This window comes from Artemia franciscana, chromosome 12 (assembly GCF_032884065.1).
Source record: "Artemia franciscana chromosome 12, ASM3288406v1, whole genome shotgun sequence".
Taxonomy (NCBI): Eukaryota; Metazoa; Arthropoda; class Branchiopoda; order Anostraca; family Artemiidae; genus Artemia; species Artemia franciscana.
The window spans coordinates 17,094,653-17,112,956 of NC_088874.1; the positions used below are offsets into that span (position 1 = coordinate 17,094,653).

General features: G+C 35.6%; 1 protein-coding gene across 1 annotated transcript in view; it reads left to right on the forward strand.

Annotated features, from left to right (window-relative positions):
* LOC136033451 (RYamide receptor-like) overlaps window positions 1-18,304 on the forward strand; it is a 109,611-nt gene that overhangs the window by 21,625 nt on the left and 69,682 nt on the right. The gene's annotated exons all lie outside the window — the stretch shown is intronic.

Below are 18,304 nucleotides of genomic sequence, written 5' to 3' on the forward strand. Positions count from 1 at the left end.
ACCTAACCAACTCTATATATTTAATATTTAATTAAAATATACCTGCATAGAAGTTTCTCTCACTTAGGCTAAGCTAATCATCTCCGAGTGCACACAGAGAAACCAGTGTTACAACAGATCAAGAACAACAGTGTGGTCGATATAATACGTAAGTACCAAATACAGTGTAAAGGGTCTTTGTCCAAGTGATTCAAAACAATAGTGCATTAAGACAAAAATCCGTTGTAGTAAAAACTCTAGTATTCGTGATCTTCCTTTTAGTGGACGCAATCCGTCCCCAATTAAAATAGCTATTGATCTCATTAACCATGCTAGTTCTATTGTACAAAATCTCCCCTTCACCCTGTCTTTATTACCTCCGAGCGTTCGTAACTCCCTTTCATTTTTTTTTATTTCAGCCTTAGGCGGTCCAAACAAAGTTCGTAAGATGAGAGATTTTTGCATTCGTCCCCTAGACACCCCTATTGTATTGGCTTCTCCTAATAAACTGTCAATGCCTTTAGCGGATACTTTTTAAGGCCGTGAATAAGTGAACTGATGGAACTCGAAAATCCCATGTTAAATTGAAAATTTATTTTTAAAAAGTACTCAAGTATTCATTGGCGGAAGATGCCGCTTTTAATATCAGGCCATAGCTTCTTGAAGATGCTACAAAATGTTTGAAAGGATTTTGCTCTATTTTCTCTAATTGCTTAGAAATCTTAGAAAATGTCTAGGTCTTTTTCGCAAGTGTACTCGATAAAGGATATTGCTTTTAGAACAAAATCGGTACTATCATGAGCAGAAGACAATAACCTGTAAGATGATTGGAACCATTTTTCGATTTATTTTCCTGTTTTCTAACAGTCCCCTAGAATATTTTCAGCTACCTGAAATTTTTACAAGTCGGTTGCCAGAAAGAATCGTTTCAGATCGCCGATAATACCCCCAAGAGACCAAAATGACAAGCTGGTATAATCAGCTGCTTGTTAATAGAGTGTGAAATTTTCATAAATTATTTCAATGCAATGAAGAAACCTAGAAATGAGAAATAGTCAGGAGCCTTCAGTAAAGTATTGCACACAAAGCCGAAATCATGGGGAAAATTAAATCAAAGCGAGGTATACATCTTAAAAGTGTTACCACACATAGACAGCGCCTTTGTAAAAAGTATTTGGAGCTTGGTAGATGTAAATATCCAAAATACCTAATAATGCGGTACGCTGAAGAACTAGACAAGTCAAGAGATATAGGTCAAGCGACAAACCTTGAAGCGGAGCAGAACCCCGTAGCTTCTTCCCCGTTGCCCTACCGGATCGTGACTGGTGGTAGAAACTTGGATTGCGACGAATTGAAGGATTTCCGATGGATTTTTGATCCTGCATTTTTCGTGCACGATCTAGAGACTTAAATTTGGAAGCACAGGTGAGGAGGAAACAACCCGTAAAAATCATAGAACCTTAACGAAATTTACACCACCAGATTCAGCGTATCAGAGAATCCTACTGTAGTTTCAAGCTCCTACCTAGAATTAAACAAAAAAAAACAAAAAAAACACAAGTTTTTTTAAGTGAAAGTAAGGAGCGACATTAAAACTTAAAACGATCAGAAATTACTCCGTATATGAAAGGGGCTTTTTCTCTTCAACGCCCCGCTTTTTACGCTAAAGTTTTCTACTGTTTTAAAATGTAGAGTTAAGAGAAAGAGTCAAGCTTTAGCGTAAAGACCGGGGCGTTGAGGAAGAAAAGCCCCTTTCATATACGGAGTAATTTCTGTTCGTTTTAAGTTTTAATGTCGCTCCTTACTTTCATTTAAACAAACTTTTTTTTTAATTTCTGGACGTCTTTGAATTAATGCACGGTTTGATCTTGGCTCTCCACATATAAATAATTAAAACGAAATTTGCATATTAATTTTTTGAGGCTAAATGGCGTTTTCACAGTTTTCATCGGAAGATTTTGAGAAAAAAGGAGCGAGGGAGGAGGCCCAGTTGCCCTCCTATTCTTGATTACTTAAAAAGGCATCATTTACTTATTATTTTTACGAACGTCTTCGTAAGTAAAAAATATACGTAACTTACGAATTAAATTACGTAGCGAACTTCAATATTCGTATATTTTTATTGCGTATATGAGGGGGCTCACCCCTCGTTGATACCTCGCTCTTGATAATAAAAGCTTAAATTTTGTCCCAATTCGTTAAGAATGACCCCTGAATCACAAAGGCCGTAGAATAAATAGTTGAAATCACTAAAAATGCTTTAGCGTAAAGAGCGAGGTATTACGAGGAGGTAGACCCCTCATATGCGTAATAATTTCTGTTCGTTTCAAGTTTTAATGCTGCTTCTCACTTTCAGTAGAAAAAAAAACTTTTAATGTTTATTTTTCATTGTTTTTTTTTAATAATGCTAGAAAATCCTGCACCCCCTCCATTGAAAGTCTCTTCCCCCGTGAGAAGTTCCTCATGGAAAAATCCTCCCCGGTAACTCTCTCCCCTCAAATATCCCCCCCTCCAAACCAAAAAAATCCCCCTGAAAACGTCTGTACACTTCTTAGTAACCATTACTATATGTACACACAGGTCAAAGATTGTAACTTGCAGCCCCTCCCACGGGGACTGCGGGGGAGCAAGTCGTCCCCAAAGACATAGTTAATGGGTTTTTCGACTATGGTGAATAAAATGGCTATCTCAGAATTTTGATCCGGTAACTTTGGGGAAAAATGACCGCGGGAGGGAGCCTAGGTGCCCTCCAATTTCCCATCACCCCTGGGAAAAAAAAACAAATAAACACGCATCCGTGATTTGTCTTCTGGCACAAAATGCGAAATTCCACATTTTTATAGATTGGGGCTTGAAACTTCTACAACAAGGTTCTCTGTTACGCTGAATCTGATGGTGTGATTTTCGTTAAGATCGTATGACTTTTAGGGGGTGTTTCCCCCTATTTTCTAAAATGAGGCAAATATTTTCAGGCTCGTAATTTTTGATGGGTAAGACTATTCTTGATGAAACTTATATATTTAAAATCAGCATTAAAATGCCATTCTTTTGATATAACTATTGGTATCAAAATTCCATTTTTTTAGAGTTTCGTTACTATTGAGCCTAGTCGCTCCTTACTACAGTTCGTTACCACGAACTGTTTAAAAATGTGGAATTTTGTATTTTTTGTCAGAAGGCAGATCACGGATACGTGTTTATTTGTTTGTTTGTTGTTTTTTTTTGTTGTTTTTTTTTCCAGGGGTGATCGTATCGACCCAGTGGTCCTAGAATGTTGCGATAGGGTTCATTCTAACGGAAATGAAAAGTTCTAGTGCCCTTTTTAAGTGACCAAAAAATTGGAGGGCGCCTAGGCCCCCGTCGCACGCTAATTATTTTCCCAAAGTCACCGGATCAAAATTCTGAGATAGCCATTTTATTCAGCGTAGTCGACAATCCTTACAACTATGCCGTTTGGGATGACCTACTCCCCCACAGTCTCCGTGGGAGGGGCTACAGGTTACTAACACTGACCAGTGCTTACATATAGTAATGGTTATTGGGAAGTGTACAGACGTTTTCTGGGGCGTTTTCATTTGGTTGGGGGCAGGGGTTGAGAAGAGGGGGATATGTTGGGGGAACTTTTCACGGAGGAATTTGTCATTGGGGAAGAAAATTTCCATGAAGGGAGCGCAGGATTTTCTAGCATTATTTAAAAAAACAATGAAAAAATAAATATGGCAAAGTTTTTCAACTGAAAGGAACAGAATATCCCTGTTATTATTTTCTTGTAAATATTAATTCCTGTAAATATTCCATAATAATTTCTGTTAAAAGGAACAGAAATTATTACGCATATGAGGGGCTCACCTCCTAATACCTCGCTCTTTACGTTAAAGTATTTTTAGAAATTTCAACTATTTATTCTACGTCTTTTGTTATTCAGGGGTCATTCTTAAGAAATTGGGACAAAATTTAAGCTTTAGCGTGAAGAGTGAGGTACTGACGAGGGAATGAACCCCCTCATATATGCAATAAAAATATGAGAATACAGAAGTTTCTTTACGTAAGCTAATTTGTAAGTTGCGTATATCTTTAACTAATAAAATTTATTTTTACTTAAATTTTAAGTAAAAAATTAAAAAAATTAAAGAATTTTTAAAAAAATTTAAATCTTAAAATTTAAAATTTTTATTTTACTTTAACTAATAAAATTTTATTTTTACCCAGCCAAATATATTACTATTTCTCGGCTGAAACATCTCACCAAAGGAAGCTGTCAATCAAAACCTTTGACAAGACTTGATAATTGGTGCTATTTGAAGTTTTGACAACCAACGGTCTCTAGAGAATTAAAAGACAGAAGGCTAACCTCACTTCAATTTTGAAGCTCGATGTTTTCAAGTTCACTTAATCACGGCCTTAATGAAATTACAAAAACTGGCAAGTTTCCTGATTGCTGGAAGATTTGATGTAAATGCTCGATTAAATAAGTGGTAACAAAAACTTTTGACGATTACAACCAACTTTTTGATTTCTACTGGATTTAGCGTTTATAGGAGCTTTTCTGTGCGTGTCCCACCACTGCAATAGCCAACTTTGATTTCATTTAGACAGCACACTACCCCGTCCATTTAGTCGAAGCGATCTGTAAGACGCCAGGGAAAATCGGACGTTTGGGTGAATCTTATTTCTGCTTGCCTGAAAAATACTCTTGATTTAATTGATCATGTTATTTTAATGATCAAAATTTATAAGAAATTCTAAATCGGTGAATTCTGCCGAGTATGTTATTTTCATCGATATGAAATAAAGTTATCTCAAGTCTATTGTCTTTCATTGATTATGCTTTCATTGCTTTTTTCATTAATTATGATTATGACTTTTATGATTTTACTTATTATTTTACATTTTTCCCTCCCTTCCGCTGTTCAGCTCCACTAAGATAACGATGACAATTATGGAACTTACCGGAGGAGCTTAATCTAGTGACCCAAAGAAGGATCTCCATGTTTTGTAATACATTCAAACAAGTTAATTTCTCCTTCCTCTTCCTCAAGTTTGTTAAAAAATTCAAGGTTCCTTTTTCGGTTCAGTCTACACTGAAAACTTATACACAGCTATTCAGATATACCAGACCTGTTAGGTTTTAACAGCCGCTTTTCGAATAAATTCACCGGTAAAACTGAATCAATTCAAATGATGCCCCTAAAATCATATAGAAAAAAGGAGAATTTATTGTATATATTGCTGATAACCTTAAAAAGCAAAAATGAGTTGAAAAATAAAGTTTTAATGATAAAAATTAAGAGCAAAGATGAAACTTAAAATAAATAAAAAATATTTCTTTGCAGTTTGGACAATAAATAAGCCTAACCACAATATTTGTTTAAATAAACTGACTCATAATAATTTCCTAAATTTTTAGAATTCTGAAAAAACTTGTACCTAACTGAAAACTTGTGTTACTTGAGATCATGAGACATTTAAAAACGTATATTAAAATATGCTGACTTCATGGCTGATAAAAGATTATTCAGAACCTTGTGAGTAGGTTTTTATTTTCTGACTTTTCTGCTCGTAATCGTGTTTCGTTGCATCGATTTTGTGTTTTAAGTAATGTTAAGTGATGTTGTACGTAACTTAACATTAAAAATTAAAACGAACATAAATTACTCCATATACGAGGGTGGCTACCCCCTCTGCATCTCTTTGCTCTTTGCACGAAAGTTTGACTTTTTGTTCCAATTCCTTAAGAACGACTGCTGCAACACAAGGGCCGTTGAATTGGATTAAGAAGCTTCTTTAAATCATTAAAAACCTTTAGCATAAGGATAGATTGGTTTGAGGAGAGACAACCCCCTCATATACGGAATAATTTCTTTTCGTTTAAATTTTTGATGTTGCTCATTACTTTCAGCTGAAAATTTTTTTTATACACTTATAGACCACATATCCGTGATATTATTTGAGAAGTATTATACTGAGAAGTACATCATGATAATTGGGCGTAGAATAAGAAATTATTCCGATATTATTTGAGAAGTATTATACTGAGAAGTACATCATGATAATTGGGCGTAGAATAAGAAATTATTCTATAAGAAATTATTCCGATATTATTTGAGAAGTATTATACTGAGAAGTACATCATGATAATTGGGCGTAGAATAAGAAATTATTCTATAAGAAATTATTCCGATATTATTTGAGAAGTATTATACTGAGAAGTACATCATGATAATTGGGCGTAGAATAAGAAATTATTCTATAAGAAATTATTCCGATATTATTTGAGAAGTATTATACTGAGAAGTACATCATGATAATTGGGCGTAGAATAAGAAATTATTCCGATATTATTTGAAAAGTATTATACTGAGAAGTACATCATGATAATTGGGCGTAGAATAGTCGGTGTAGTCCTGCAATAATGGGTCGTAGTGAGATTTACTGTGGTCAGAATAGTCTTAATAAGACTGATCGTATTAGAAAGGGTTGGATTAGGAGAGGTGTGGAACGAGTAACGTAACGTATTAAGTAATGTGTAACATCAACTGCCTTTAGAGTAGCAGTAATTGTGATTTTTAACATTTTTCATTTGGATTCATTTATCATTTGTCACTATACATACATACTATGTTTTGGCTTGAAATTTCTCTGCTGTAACATTAACTTCATATTGAAATTTCATTTTATGTGTTTTGACTTTGAAATTTGATATTCGAATGTTTACTTCCAAATTTGCGATCAAGTTTTCACTCTTAGGTTGATAATTGAGAAGTACCTGAATTAACAAAAACATTTGGTCTTCAGTTTTGTAGATTATGAGCAAGCGTTCAATTTTGTTGATAGAAGAGCTTTAGCAAAGTTCTCATCCTTATATGGTATACCAGACAACTACATTAAAGCGATTAATGCTGTATAAAAGATCAACACTGCTTCGGTCAAGTTAGGAAATAAGGTTAGCAGCTGGTTTTGTATTAAAGCAGGGGTTCTGTTAAGTAAGCAGGGTTCTGTTCTATCCCCCCTTTGAATGGATCACTTTGATGGACTTTGTTTTAAGGAGCACAAGAAAGGCAGTGGAAAAAGACCACGAAATCAAATGGCGAGGAAAAACTCTCCTGGACTTGGATAATGCTTATGATTTAAGCATCCTAGATGCAAGTGTGATCCTCATTGTGGCTTTGCACATAGTACACCTTCGGACCTGCATGTACCCCTTTGGATTTCAATTTGATCCCCGTCTCGGGTTTAATAAAAACTTATTTCAGGACTGGCGCTTCAGTAGCCCTGGGTCTTTGGAGCAAATCTTTTAACCTCCGGTCGGCTACTGACAAAGATAACAAAAAAAGTCTCCATGTTTGGATTTTTATCGAACTGGAGGGCTCTATGGATCTTTGTGACCTTGAAAATGTTGGAAAGAATCTACCACAAAAGAACGTGATTTACAATGATATTCTGTTCCAAATGAGGTTCGGCAATTATATCTTGTTTTGAGGGTGTCCAGTGCCCACCCTCATCCTCTAAAAAAGAATGAATTCCTAGGTGCCAGTCTGTTTATGTACGGGAAAACAAAGTCCCTTACCGAATTTTCACCAGTGCTTTGTCCAGTATTTTTCTGAAAGAAAATGCAATATTAGTCTGAAAAGTTCTTGAGAGGGCAAAGTGATCCTTCAGATGTTTTGAGAACACACTACCACCTACAGGTTTAACGACCGAAAAGTATATCATACATGGACTGGAAAAGTAACCCTTGCAGCCAAATATCCCACACAACGAGCTTATAAATTTATAAATTTAAGATCTGAAATTACCACATAAATGCGGGTAAGTGATCCCCCTCTTTTGGTTTAAGGTATTATGATGTTCTAAAGAGTCTTAAGAACTTACTGAGAGACGAAGCAGAAATTTGGAGCATTGACTTGACACCATAATTTTTTTTTGAACAAAGCCTAAAAACACCGTGATTTAGATTGCATATGATTGGTTCTTTCCTGTACTTAAGTTAAAAAAAAACTTTTTCCACAAAACAAGTTCTTCAGAGAAAAGCAAGGAATCGCATTAAATCGAAAATGAGCTAAAATAGAATTAAATAATCTAGCTAAGTGAATGTGACGCGCGTTAATAATAACTGAATATGGGGGAAAATGGAATATTTTGACCAAAAAAGTTTTTCTGAATGAATACCATAGAACCTAAGTATTTTTTTTATTCCGTGGTTAAATTTTTGCTTTTTTCTCTTTACAACAAGCAATATTAACAAGAAAACAGTCTATTATTCGCACTTGAGCTAAAAATGTTTCATACAAGTGCGTTTAAATATAGTAGAAGAACATCCTGAAAACAACAATAAGTCAAGTTTAATAAATCACCCCATTTGCCCTCATACACCTGATGCCTGCTTACTTTCTCCCTTCTTTATCATTGTCAGAAACCTATCGACAAATCTATATCTGCTCTCCAGTTTAGATTGACAACTTTATATACAAGTATTTAAGCTTAGCCGCTGATCAAGCTGATTTAAGCTGATCAACCGTCAGAGTCTGGATTAAGCGTCGGAGCTAGGCGTTACAAGTCGTTCTTTAGCTGAGCCCAATTTTACAGCAAAGAATGCAAATTTAACCTCAATCTAATTCTTCCAGAAAATTACTAATGTGGAGACACCATTTCTGACCGTTTGTCATATTTGCTAATGTGTTTCTTAACGCTGTTAATTTATAAATATTTATTATGGGATTGGAAATCATTGCAGTCATATTGCAATGATTCCAATCCTAACTAACAAGGTAACCAAGGTAACTAACAGTTGAACTGTTTGCTTGAAAAGGCAAGTTCAGTCACTGAACTGACCAATTTAATGCATCCCCTATATTGTTCCTCCGCGCTTTTGTGTCGGGGATTTGGGATTTCTTACTTATCATCAAATCTGGGATGGTTTTAGCATCTTCTCCCAGAAAAAATTTCAAGGCACAGAAAATACTTGATAGCTGTAATACTAGTTATCTAAAATCTGGCTCATCGAGGTTTCTGGGCATAATAGTTCTATTTAGCTGTTTTTCTTGATTCAATTTTCTATACGCACTTTCAATAACATTAGTTTTAACAATTTTCAAGTAAATCAAGCTCATTTTGCACTCCTAGAAAATACCTTTTAAAATATCCACACAAAAACTTTTTTTTATTGGTCAACTGCTATGAAAGTGTACAGAAACTAAAGAAGAAAAGTGTATGTGTGAAAATCGAAATTGAATTTTTTATTCAAAGAATGCGTCCTTTGAGATTCTACTGCTTAGAAATATGTACAAACTTGCTATTAAATATAACAATCTCTCGACACTGTTTTTTAGTAACAAAATAAATCCAGACGATGTAAACTTACATGTGAGATATATTGATCTACTATTTGAGACTCCCTCTCATGGGACAAGCTCCATTCAAACCTTATTGGCGGATAAAACAAAGGTGGAATAAATAAATTACGGGTACCAATAAAACTTAAAGAGAATGGATCCATTTCCTTATTAAATTCCCGTCGGATGCTAGAGATATTTCGGATTTGAAGACACTAGTACTATGTGTCGTTAGACGCTATAAAATTGAGATACCAGGATTTATTAAATACTAAGGCTTAATGAAAGGATGAAAAGACAATTAGTTGAACCCTTATTAAAATGGAGGAATTTATCTGTGATATTAAAATTTAGTTTGAAAATATAATATGTTTTCGTCTTGTTCATTTCTTCTTAGATTTCTTTACCGTGGAAAAGGAACAAGGCCACATAAAAAATGTGCTGAGAAAATAATTTTTTTCCAGGAAACTTTGTCCTTGCCCACTTTCAGAGTATGCGCTCAAAATCATAAACAGAGCAATAGCGCTGCCTAAGTAAAGAGGGATGTGGCCACAATGTAATATTATTTTTTTTTACACCAGGGCAGTTCGTATAGAAGGAGCTGTCGTAGAAACTTCGAAAAGGCCTCATTTAACTGAACATTGTAGGGGCTAGTGGCCTTTTTAACAGTCGAAAGTAGTTGGGAGGCAACCAAACCCCTCCCACCCCATCATTTCTCCAAAGAGGTCCGAAAATTATGTGTTTAAGGATTACACCCCCCACGACTCTCAGGGCAAGGGTTGAAATTTACGCCCCGCAGACATATACAGTTTTAGTAGAAAGGGTGGCTATATAAGCTTTGGAGCGGCTTATTGGATTGGTAATCAGAAGTTCTAGTGCCCTTTTTAACAGTCAAGGTCACCGGAAGGAAGACAAAACGTTGCATTTTCCCAAAATACGTCTAATAGATATTTTAAGATGGACATTTGTTGTCGTAGAAACATCAAAAATGGCTCATTTGATTGGAAATTGCAAGGGCTATTAACCTTTTTGATAGTCAAAAGGGATTGGAGGGCAGCAAGCCCCCCCTCACGCCTATCACTTCCCAAAACACATCCAATCCAAATTTAGAGATAGCCATTCAGCGTAGTTGGTAGGTCTGGAAATTTTGTCTTTGAGGATGATAACCCCCCAAAGCCCTCTGCCCAGGGGCTGTAAGTTATACCCTGAGGGCATATAAGGTTTTAGTGGAAACTGTGGTCGTGAAAACCTCGGAGGGGCTCATTGAATTAGAAATCAGAAGTTCCAGTTCTCTGTTTTAAGAGTCAAAGTGATGGGAGGGCATCCATCACCGCCCCGCACGTCGTATTTTCCCCAAATGCCTCTGGTAGATGTTTTGAGACAGCCTTTTTTTGTCGTAAAAACTTTAAAAAGGGCTCATTTGACTGGAAATTGAGAGGGCTAGTGCCCTTTTTTAATGGTAAAAAGTGAGTGGAGGCCAACAAACTCTCCCACAGCAAGGCGACATTTTCCAAACACATCTAATCAAAAGTTTGAGATAGCCATTTTTTTCAGCGTAGTTGAAAGGTCTGGAAATTATGTCTTTGAGGATGCCCGAGAACAAATGAGGTTCTTATGGAAAGAGTGGTCGTATAAAATTTCGAGGGGTCTCATTGGATAGGAAAGCTGAAGTTTCAGTGCTCTTTTTAAGAATCAAAGTGATCAGAGGATAGCCCCTGATAGAAATTTTGAGATAGACGTTTGTTCAGTCAAAACAAGGCCTTTGAAGTTGACAGTATCCCCCGGTGACAGAGTCCGGGGGTAGGGGTTGAAAAATATGCCCAATGGGCATATAACATTCTAATTGAAGGGGTTGTCGTGTGGACTTGAAGACGCTCATTTGATTGGAAATATATGGCTTTAGTTCCCTTTCAAGAGTCAAAAGTGATGAGGAGTAACTAGCCCATCCCCCTCCATGATATTGTCTTTTCCCAAGACGCATTAAATTGAAACTGTGATATAGCCTTTTTGTTACTTACAGTCCAAAAATGATGTAACAATATCTGTAAGGTGGACACAACCCCCCAGAGCCCAGGGGCAAGGGTTGTAAGTTAAGTCCCGGAGCACATAAGGTTCCTGTGGAACGAGTGGTTGTGTAAACTTTGGATCGAATGGAGCTTGTTTGATTAGAAGTCAGAAGTTTGAGCACCTTTTTTAAGAGTCAAGAGTAAATGGAGGGTAATCAGCCCCCCAAGCCTATTATTCCCCAAAACACCTCCGATCAAAATTTCAAGAGAGCTATTTTGTTCAGTATTGTTGAAAAATCTAATAGTTATGTCTTATGGGGTGCCAACCTTCCTGCAGTCCTCAGGGCAAGGGCCGTAAGCTAAGTAATTCATTCATTGCTATATTTAGTACGGTATATGTTATTGAGAAAGGTATGGTTCTTTGAATTTGACTTTCCAAGAAGATGAAGGGCAATCAGGTGAGCCTTTCAGGGAATGTCGAGGGGAGTGCTAAACTGAATCGATAGACGTTATGTGCATAATCACGTTATGTGATTATGTCAATCAGGAATACCTCAGGAATAACTGAGTAAATTAATTTCGAAAATCCAGGAAATGATAAGGGAAGTGATCAAAAAGTCAATATTTGCACGCTACCATTAGTACTACAACTATAGCAACTACAACTACAGCACTACCATTTAGGGGCAATTCGAAGTAAATAAAAAGACATTATGTATATGCACATTATCAAAAAAGTGCATCTCAAAAATTGATTTGGGTATTAAGTTGGAATTTTCAGAGAATGCTTCAAGGGGAAGGTCATCTGACCAAAAGGCAATATGTTCACGCTACTGCTGGCACCACTGTTACTGCTACATTTACTAATACTAATACTGCTTCTATTACCGCTACTAGTAAGGCTAAGAGCATTGAGATGAAAATTTCAAGAAGTAGGCAAACATACAGGTTATCAAAAGGACATATCAGCAATGTCATAGCAATGGCTAATCGTATTAAGTTGAAACTTCCAGGACACAATAAGAGGGATATTCTACTGACCAACAGGTAATATGGTAACATTACTGTTGATACTAGTACTACTGATATTACTGTTAAGAATATTATTAGAAATATCATTTAAACTACTCTGACTACTATTGCAACTAGGCCTAAGGGTATGAAGGGAGAATTTTCAAGGAATTTTGAGGAGGAGAGGTAAACTGAATCATAACACACCGACTGTATGCAGGTTGTCAAAAGGGTGTAACAGCAATATCTTAGGAATAGTTCGGTATGTGAAGTTGAAACTAACAGGGCTTTTTGTGAGGAGTGTTGAACTACCCAAAAGAAAATTACTCATGCTACTATTGTTGTTACTATTATTAGTATTTCTATTACTACCGTTGTCACTTAAGCTTAGGCTACTACTGTTAATTCTACTGCTACTACTATTGCTACTGCTGTCAAAACTAAGTGTATTAAGGAGAAACATTTGGGATATAAAGGAACTATATGGAATGAACTCAAAACACACTATGTCCAAACAGGCTGTTAAGTGGACGTATCACGATATGTCTCAGGAACGGTTGATGGTTTTGATCTGAATCTTTCAGCGTGTGTTGAAGGGGATATTGAAGAAACCAAAGGTATATGCGTATACTGCTACTAATGCTGCTAATACTATTGTTACTACGCAAGCTAAAGGTATTAAGGTGAAGCTTTTAAGAAATATTTAGGCGGAAGTTGAACTAAATCAAATCAAGCTATGAGCATGTGAACTTTCAAAAAAGTGACAAGGCAATATCTCTAGAACAACTTAAATTATTAAGTTAGGCCTTTAACGGTAAGTTGCGGGGGATTTTGAAAGAGCCAGAAGGCACTATGTGTTATACTTTTAATACTACCACTGCAGTTACTGTAATTAATGACGCTAAGGGTATTAAGCGAAATGTTTAGGAAACGCTTAGAAGGAGTTTCAATGAAACGAAAAAACCGTATGCATGCTGGTTTTCAAATCGGCATTTATGCAATATTGAAACTATTAATATCCTTAAACTATTTGGCATATTGAAACTTTTAGAGGTGCTAATTTGAATCAAAATTTTAAGGTCTACTGCTCTTTTTAAAAATAAAATAGATTGGAGGGCGTGCTACCTTTCTCTCAATCCCTTTCATTTTCGGAACAAATTTTGTCAAAATTTTGAGACAGACTCCCCAGAATTATGCGATAGGGTCATTTTGCTTAAAAATAAATGTTGCTTTAAAAGTAAATCAAAACGCATTGCGTTTATGGTCACCAATAAGTTACCTCAGCAATATATTGAGAATGACTTGGGATATTAATTTGAAACTTTCGGGGCTACTACTGTTACTACGTCTGCTGTTACAGTTTAATTAATGAAAATAGAGTGTAAGTTTATCCAGGTTGCCAAAGGGCATGGATAGAATCTTATGGGAATGATATTAAGTTTTTTTTGTTTTTTAGAACAACCTCAATGCCTTCTGAAGACCAGAGCATAATTTGAGCTTTACTCAAAACAAAATATTTTTTAAGTGTTTTCACTTTTTTACTTTAATAAATACAATTTATTGAAATTATAAGAAACAAATATCCGTATTTGTAAATTAAACTGACTATCCACGATCATTTGTTTTTTGTTTCAGTAAAGCGAAAACTCTGTTATGGTCTTGAGAAGGCATGGGGGCTATCAGCCCAACTCATTTTAATCTTTATTTGTTTTGAGTTTGACCCGACTATTTATTGTAATTTCTGTTTGTTTTAAGTTTCATTTATTTATTGATAGTGATTTGTGGTAGCTTTACGCTATACCTACATTATTTATGCTCATTAATGGCTTAATTAAGCCTTTCACTTTAAAAAAAAAACTTGTTTTGTGGAAAAAAATTTCAATTGACTTTCAAAAAGGATCTTCCGATTTGAAAGTTAATTTGGGAACTAGAATATTTCTTGACGACCCGGGCAAGGAACAGACGTAGAGTAATTCCAAACACCAACTCAGGAACATTTGCTTTGAGGAAGCCTCGTGGCGAAGGGTCTCCTGAAGTCCTAAGTTTTCCAAGTCTCTCAGCACTTCTTATTGAAAAAAAAAATAAATAAATAAAAAATCCAGCATACTTGTTAGCGACTAATCGTCAAAAGTTTTAATGGTATTATTGTACTAAGTATTCCAGAATTTATCAATATGTTACCCAATCATGAGGGGATGAGGGAGGGTAGAATGTCCATTCAGGATATGGGCCGGTTAAAACCCTTTCTGCAGGAAATTTGACGCTTGAGTGTTCCCACTTAAGGAATACACTCAACAGTGCTGAAGCATGAATCCTACGTTGCAACAGCTTGGGGGTCTGAGGCCTAGAACGAGTGACATTTACTTTTCAGTTATACAAAAAAGCCCAATTTATGTATAGTGGACATTCAATTATATAAGAACTATTCCAGAGGTAATTTGCTATGGGGTGGGGAGAAATTGCCTCTCCTAAGACCCGAGTGCCCTCCAACCCAAGTTTGCCCCCCTTCAACTGAAATTTAGTTTCTTCAAAAATCTTGTCAAGAGATGAACCTGCATAATTCCAGTATCCACAGAAAAGGGTCAGTTTTCTTTAGTAAATCTTTATCTTTATGGTAGTATATGGCTAACTTTTCAGTTTTTATTATCATTTTCACTTTATTCGGGAAAATAGGCTCTAACTTTGCCCCCTCCCCACGCAGATTTGGTGAAATTACGTCACTAATGCACTAATCAGAAATTACATGAGCTGTAACTTGTTCTCTAAGTATTGGAGTCAATTCACAATACAAAAATTTAGAAGGATTGCGGCAATGATTTTTAAAATGAAGATACAGAAACAGAAATAATAATCGATCATACCTAAAACAGCAGATAGCGAGGAGTAATAGCAGAAATGTCTAAGGCTTAAGCAGAAACTTGGACACTCTAAATTAACCTTTTAAGTCTTTAGCATGTCTACGATTAAGCTTCACTGAAGTCGGAGATAACTACCAATTATATATACATATTAGGTTGACTTAGTTCTAGCCTAAACTACAAGTGTAGAAATGCTCAAATAGAACGCATTCCATGGATACGACCTATTTGATCAGATTGCTATAAAAGTTCGGTAATGACAGTAATGAGAAGGGAAAAGAAGTTCTCTCGTCGGAAGATTTTCTCCCTGTATAAATAGTAAATAGGGATCAAAGGATTGCAACTTTTTTCATTAAATTAATTTTAAAATACCCAAAAAAGAAGCTTATAGAAAACCTTAATTAGGTTAAGGATTTTAGATACTATAGATTTTGATTTTTCAATGTTGTAATTACAAAAGAAAAACTTCTAAAATGTATTTGATTTTTAGCAAAGCAAAAATGAATCAATGACCTTTAGAAGGTCTAGGGGAGTGGGAAGAGATGCAATAGCCTAAAAAGACACTTCCTCAACATTCCTTGAAAGTTTCAACTTACTACCTTTAGCTGTTTCGGAGATATAGAAGATACGACATTTTCATTTGGCTTAAGACTTAGTTTGATAAGTGCATTATCCCTTTCTGCATTTCTTGAAAGTTTCAACTTAATACGCTTAACCGTTTCTAAGAAGTTTCAACTCGACACCCTTAGATTGTGAATTCGTCATTTTCTGGCTTCACATAGTGATTTTTGATTTTGCTCATTATCCCCTCAGTATTCTCTAAATGTTTCTGCTTAGTTCCCTGCGGTGTTCCTCAGATATTAGAGATACAACCTTCTGACAACCTGGATACATATAGAACATTTTTATTTAGTTCTACGTTCCCCTCAGCATTCCTTGAAAGTTCCAATTTAATAACCTTAGTCGTTTCTGATGTATTACAGATAGCCTACACTATTTTGAAAACCTGGAAGCTCATAATGCATTTGGGTTTACTTCAACGTCCCCCTCAACATTCCCATAGAGTTTGAACTTAAAAATGTTAGCGGCTGCTGAGATATTACAGATACCCCCTTTTGACAGCCTGGATGCATATAGTGTTTTTTATTTAGTTTAATACCCCCCCCTCAATAGTCCCAAAAATGTTCAATTTTACAATTAGCTATTACTGAGATATTACACAATCCCTCCCCCTTTCCATTATAAGACAAATGTTTAAACAGCTGCCAATTTCCATTATTTCTGGTCCTTGGGCCACAGCTTTTTGGGGTTGCATCATCCCCGAGGGCATATTTATTGGAGATTTTGACTCTTTTGAATAGAATGTTTGTTTCACAATTTTCATGGAAGACTTTGAAGGTTAAGGGGGTACTTGGTAGCAAAAATAGGCAAGATAGTTGACTTGGTTCTCCAATCACTATTTACTCTTTTTTTTTAATAAATAGACTAGGTTCTTTCCTTGGATACCCTATGTTTGAGAGTTCTGTTTGGCGTCTTGGCATTAGATAAAAAAAGAAGTTTTTTCAACTGAAAGTAGGGAACAACATTAAAACTTCAAATAAACAGAAATAAACAGAAATTATATGCGCAGGTATATGAGCAGACATATGATAGGCATACCTCATCCCTCGCTCTTTACGCTAACGTTATATATATATTTATTTTTTTATTCTTGTTCAAAATCAACGTTCCTCTTGTTTGAGTAGTCTTTCTGAAAGAATCAGAGAAAAAAGTCAAACTTTATCTTAAAAGGTAAAGAGCTGAGGAGAGGAAAAACCCGCTCATGTTTAGAATGATATTTGTTTGTTTAAGGTTTTAATATTTTTCCTTACTTTTAGTTGTTTAAACTTTTTTTTTTAATTTTAGTTTCTGATCGCTCTTAAATTATGCCTAAGCCTAACCAAAATATGATGTTGGGTACTGGCCCAATAAACCGCCTATTTTGACTGTTAAATAGTATATATGAATGAAGATGTATAGTATATAGATAGTATGAAGATAGTATATATGACTTAAGAATTAAGATGTTGGATTGTAATTAAAATTTGGGACAAGATTCGAAGATTTAGTCCAGCTTTTTGACGATGATTGGAAATTAAAATGCACTCTTTGAAGTATTGACTCCCTCCCCCACCCACCTTCAAAATGACCAACAACCCGTCCTTCAAAATAGCTGCTGCGCCATCATACGCCAGTAAACATACTTTCATGAAAATACATAGCTACTTAGTTTAATCAAGGCACTATATAAATATCCGTATTATTCATTTATCGTGCTTTTAAGTCAATTGGCTATCTCAGAATCGCTAGCAGCTGGATCCAACTTGCGGGGGAAATTGTAGTTTTTTGGTCACTTGATAAGGGCACCAGAACTTTTGATTTCCGTTCAAATGGGCCCTATCTGAATCTAGTGAAGCAGTCAGTTCGATACTATCACTCCTGTAAAAAGAAAAAAAAACGCCAAGTAAATAACAGGCGTCCGTGATGTTTCTTCTTGGAAAAAAATACAAAGTCCCGTAATTTCAAACAGTTCGTGGTAACGAACTGTAGTAAGGAGCGACTCGCTCAATAGTAACCAAAACTCCAAAAACGGGATTTTGATACTAATAGATGCATCAAAAAATCAAATTTTTATGCTGATTTTAAATATATAAGTTTCATCAAATTTAGTCTTACCCATCAAAAGCTACGAGCCTGAGAAAATTTGCTTTATTTTGGAAAATAGATAGAAATACCCCTTAAACGTCATAGTACCTTGATGAAAATCACACCATCACATTTAGCGTATCAGAGAACCCTACTGTAGTAGTTTCAAGTGCCTATCTACAAGAATGTGGAGTTTTGTATTTTTTGCCAGAAGACCGATCACGGGTGCGTGTCTGCTTGTTTTTTTTTTTTTTTTCCCAGGAGTGACCTTATCGACTCAGTGGTCCAATAATGTCGCAAATGGATTCATTCTAACAAAAATTAAAAGTTGTAGTTCCCTTTTTAAGTGACTAAAAAATTGGAGGGCACTTAGGCCCCCTCCCACGTGCATTTTTTCCTCAAAGTTACCAGATCAAAATTTTGAGATAGCCAT